We start from the raw sequence: 5704 nt of genomic DNA on the forward strand, positions 1-5704 counted from the left end.
GATCTAAATAGACATTTCTCCAAAGAAGACATATAGATAACTAAAAAGCACATGAAAAATGCTCAGCATCACTAATTATCTGAGAAATGCAAATCAAAACTACAATGAGGTATCACCTCACACCGGTCAGAATGGCCATCATCAAAAAATCTACAAAGAATGAATGCTGGAGAGGGTGTGGAGAAAAGGGAACCCTCCTACACTGTTGGTGGGAATGTAAATTGGTACAACCATCAGGGAGAACAGTATGGAGGTTCCTTAAAAGTCTAAAAATAGAACTGCCATATGATCCAGCAATCCTACTCCTGGGAATATATCCAGAGAAAACCATAATTTGAAAAGATATATGCACCTCAGTATTCATAGCATCACTATTTAAAATAGCCAAGACACCGTCCTCGGGCTGACCATAGTGGACGTTTTGAGAGCAGTTGATCTGTAGCCTGTGTGCCCCACACCACTTCCTGTGGAAGCTTGAGCCGGCCATGTAGCTTTCTCTCTTTTTCTCATAATGATGTCCACCAATGAGAATGCTAATTCACCATCTGCCCACCTTAACAGATTCAAGAACAAGGGGAAAGACAGTACAGAAATGAGGTGGCACCAAATAGAAGTTAATGTGGAGCTCAGGAAAGCTAAGAATGGCGACCAGATGCTGAAAAGGAGAAATGTCAGCTCTTTTCCAGATGATGCTGCTTCGCCACTGCAGGAAAACCACAACAACCAGGGCACTGTAAATCGGTCTGTTGATGACATTGTCAAAGGCATAAATAGCAACAATTTGGAAAGCCAGCTCCAAGCTACTCAAGCTGCTAGGAAACTGCTTTCTAGGGAAAAACAGCCCCATATAGTCAGCATAATCCGGGCTGGCTTGATTCCAAACTTTGTGTCCTTCTTGGGCAGAACTGATTGTAGTCCCATTCAGTTTGAATCTGCTTGGGCCCTCACTAACATTGCTTCTGGGACATCAGAACAGACCAAGGCTGTGGTAGATGGAGGTGTTATCCCAGCATTCATTTCCCTGTTGGCATCTCCCCATGCTCACATCAGTGAACAAGCCGTATGGGCTCTAGGAAACGTTGCAGGTGATGGCTCGGTTTTCCGAGACATGGTTATCAAGCATGGTGCAGTTGACCCACTGTTGGCACTTTTGGTGGTTCCTGATTTGTCATCGCTAGCATGAGGTTACTTACATAATCTTACCTGGACACTTTCAAATCTTTGTCGCAACAAGAATCCTGCACCCCCCCTTAGATGTTGTTGAGCAAATTTTTCCTACTTTAGTTCGTCTCCTGCATCACCATGATCCAGAAGTTTTAGCTGATGCCTGCTGGGCTATTTCCTACCTTACCAATAGTCCAAATTAATGGATTGAAATGGTTGTGAAAACTGGGGTTGTACCCCAACTTGTGAAGCTTTTAGGAGCTACTGAATTGCCAATTGTGACTCTCACGCTAAGAGCCATAGAGAATATTGTCATTGGGACAGATGAACAGACTCAGGTTGTAATAGATGCAGGAGTACTTGCCACATTTCTCAGCCTGCTAACAAACTCCAAAACTAATATTCAGAAGGAAGCTACATGGACAATGTCAAACATCATGGCTGGCCGCCAGGACCAGATACAACAAGTTGTAAATCATGGATTAGTCCCATTCCTTGTTGGTGTTCTCTCCAAGGCCGACTTTAGGACACAAAAGGAAGCTGTATGGGCTGTGACCAACTACACAAGTGGTGGAACAGTTGAGCAGATAGTATACATTTTTCATTGTGGCATAATAGAACCGTTGATGAACCTCCTAACTGCAAAAGACACAAATTATTCTGGTTATTCTGGATGCCATCTCAAATATCTTTCAGACTGCTGAGAAGATAGGTGAAACTGAGAAACTTAGTATAAAGATTGAAGAATGTGGAGGTTTGGACAAAATTGAAGCTCAACAAAACCATGAAAATGAGTCTGTGTACAAAGCTTCATTAAACTTGATTGAGAAGTATTTCTCTGTGGAGGAAGAGGAAGATCAAAATGTTGTGCCAGAAACTACCTCTGAAGGGTATACATTCCAAGTTCAGGATGGCACTGCTGGGACCTTCAACTTTTAGATTGTACATCTGAGGCATAAAGTTGTTTGTTGTGTACTATGTCTGGTAGAAGTCTGTCTTACTGTTTCTCTACTAAGAACTCTTTACACGTGGTTTGTTATTGTAGCACTTTTTACAAAGAAACTATACTTGAACAGTTCCAAACTGTACATACTGTATGAAGCTTCTCCTCTCAATGGGTTTCTTATTTCTATGTCGAATTTCATATCTTGCAGTGTCCTGTGAATAAAGATTAAATTCCACTCTTTTCTTTAAAGAAAATAAAAAATAAAATAGCCAAGACATGGAAGCAACATAAATGTCCATCGACAGATGAAAGGATTAAGAGGATGCGGTACATATATACAATGGAAATTACTCAGCCATATAAAAAATGAAATAATGTCATTTGCAGCAACATGGACAGACCTAGAGATTATCATACTATGTGAAGTAAGTCAGACAGAGAAAGACAAATATCATATGATATCGCTTATATGTGGAATCTAAAAACATGATACAAATGCACTTATTTACAAAACAGAAATAGAGTCACAAATGTAGAAAACAAACTTATGGTTACTAGGGTGGGAAGAAGGGGAGGGATAAACTGGGAGATTGGGATTGACATATACACACTACTGTATATAGCACAGGGAACTCTACTCAGTACTCTGTAATGACCTATATGGGAAAAGAGTCTAAAAATGAATGGATATATGTATATGTTTAACTGATTCACTTTGCTGTATAGCACAAATACACACAACATTGGAAATCAACTATATTCCAATAAAATTAAAAATTTAAGAAAAATTTGAAAGGAATTTGTAATGGGATTTTTGGTATCTCCATTCACTGAAACATTTTCTTATTTCTGTGCTGAATTTTTTTTTTTTTTTTTCGGTATGCAGGCCTCTCACTGTTGTGGCTTCTCCCGTTGCGGAGCACAGGCTCCGGATGTGCAGGCTCAGCAGCCATGGCTCAAGGGCCCAGCCGCTCCGTGGCATGTGGGATCCTCCCGGACTGGAGCACGAACCAGGGTCCCCTGCATTGGCAGGCGGACTCTCAACCACTGCACCACCAGGGAAGCCCTGTGCTGAATTTTGAATGGAAAAGAATTCTCAGTTGGAAAAAATCACTAATATATGTATTATAAACATGATCTTTTTAAAAATATGCAGTTAGTTCCTCTCACAGCCAGTATTTAAAGAGAAAGTAGCCAGGAAATTTATCTTGTGAATTTCCCCAGAAGATAGCTTGTTTGTCAAGCAGAGGAAGAACACAATTAAATTTGTATTAGTACCATTGTACAAGCTTTTTCTTTTTATATATACAGTAGTTTCTTATTAGTTTTCTCTTTTATACGTATTAGTGTATATATGTCAACCCCAATCTCCCAATTCATCCCACCACCACCCCACCACCACTTTCCCCCCTTGGTGTCCATACATTTCTTCTCTACATCTGTGTCTCTATTTCTATCTTGCAAACTGGCTCATCTGTACCATTTTTCTAGATTCCACATATATGCATTAATATATCATATCTGTTTTTGTCTTTCTGACATACATCACTCTGTATGACAGTCTCTAGATCCATCCACATCTCTACAAATGACCCAATTCCATTCCTTTTTATGGTTGAGTAATATTCCATTGTATATATGTACCACACCTTCTTTATCCACTCGTCTGTCGATGGGCATTTAGGTTGATTCCATGACCTGACTATTGTAAATAGTACTGTAATTAACATTGGCATGTGTGTGTCTTTTTGAATTATGGTTTTCTCTGAGTATATGCCCAGTAGTGGGATTGCTGGGTCATATGTTAATTCTATTTTTAGTTTTTTAAGGAACCTCTATACTGCTCTCCATAGTGGCTGTATCAATTTACATTCCCACCAACAGTGCAGGAAGGTTCTGTTTTCTCCGCACTGTCTCCAGCATTTGTTGTTTGTAGATTTTCTGATGATGCCCATTCTAACTAGTGTGAGGTGATACCTCATTGTAGTTTTGATTTGCATTTCTCTAATAATTAGTAATGCTGAGCAGCATTTCATGTGCCTCTTGGCCATCTGTATGTCTTCTTTGGAGAGATGTCTATTTAGGTCTTCTGCCCAATTTTTGATTGATTTCTTTGGTTTTGTAATATTGAGCTGCATGAGCTGTTTATATATTTTGGAGATTAATCCTTTGTCTGTTGATTCATTTGCAAATATTTTCTCTCATTCTGAGGGTTGTGTTTTCATTTTGTTTAGTTTACTTTGCTGTGCAAAAGATTTTAAGTTTAATTAGTTCCCATTTGTTTATTTTTGTTTTTATTTCCATTACTCTAGGAGGTGGATCAAAAAAGATCTCACTATGATTTATGTCAAAGAGTGTTCTTCCTTTGTTTTCCTCTAAGAGTTTTATAGTGTCTGGGCTTACATTTAGGTCTTTAATGTATTTTGAGTTTATTTTTGTGCATGCTGTTAGGGAGTTTTCTAATTTCATTCTTTTACCTGTAGCTGTCCAGTTATCACAGCACCACTTACTGAAGAGACTGTCTTTTCTCCATTGTATATCCTTGTCTCCTTTGTCATAGATTAGTTGACCATAGATGTGTGGGTTTATCTCTGGGCTTTCTATCCTGCTCCCTTGATCTATATTTCTGTTTTTGTCCCAGTACCATATTGTCTTGATTACTGTAGCTTTGTAGTATAATCTGAAGTTTGGGAGTCTGATTCTTCCAGCTCCATGTTTTTCCCTCAAGACTGCTTTTGATACCATTGTACAAGCTTATATGAAAAACATATATATAATACATGTGCATTGTTTTATTTTGCTTAAATTGAAAGCAAAATGTACATTTCTAAGATATGTAAAAATTTAGTTTATTGTTTTATTTCCCTATAACTTTTTTGAATTTTTAATTTTATGCTGCTGAACTAGATATTTAGAATTAAAAAAATATGGCATTTTGTTTCATTAATAATATTTAGTTAAAAGGGGAGTTTCAATAGAAGATATATTAAAATTTGAGGTAAGTTTTGATAGTTAAAATATTTAGCTAAACTTATGACTAATTTCAAGACAATTTATTTAAACAGCTTTTTATACAAGTACTTATTTGTGATAATGATTTACTATGCACATTTAACAGTTATCAACTCTATTACACATATATCAAAGCTGGAAATAGATTAAATGATTCAATTTGGAGGAAGTAAAATCAATGGTGTAATCTTAGTTAAGTTGCTAACTACACGATTGTTTTTCTGAGATGAATCTTTCTAGTGATACTCAAATGCAGCACACAAAAAAACAGCTGAACTTTAAATAAACTCTAACCAGTTTATATTTAGTATTATTAAATTAAGTCTTATCTGGATTGTTGTTTTTTAGTAAAACATATTATTCAGTATTTTATACAGTTTTATTAAAAATTCTCTGTGCTAGACACTGCATTAAGCCTTTGTAAGATTTAAAACATAAAATGGACAGTATTTGTTTGTGAATAACCTATTGGAGAATCCACACTAAGTAACTGGGAACTACCTAGGACACACAGCATATGTGATACCCCACCGAGTTAGAGACTCTGTACATTAATAATGATTGCAGTGTAATAACAGTTAC

The 5704-nt window shown here is 37.1% G+C and overlaps 1 pseudogene across 1 annotated transcript; it reads left to right on the forward strand.

The window, feature by feature from the left end:
• Positions 1-479: 479 nt before the first annotated feature.
• On the forward strand, positions 480-2319 carry LOC308621401 (importin subunit alpha-1-like; annotated as a pseudogene). The gene has a single exon. The product of its transcript is annotated as an importin subunit alpha-1-like (transcript).
• Positions 2320-5704: the final 3385 nt, after the last annotated feature.

The sequence above is a fragment of the Mesoplodon bidens genome (assembly GCF_964165515.1).
Source record: "Mesoplodon bidens genome assembly, chromosome: 1".
NCBI classification, from domain to species: Eukaryota; Metazoa; Chordata; class Mammalia; order Artiodactyla; family Ziphiidae; genus Mesoplodon; species Mesoplodon bidens.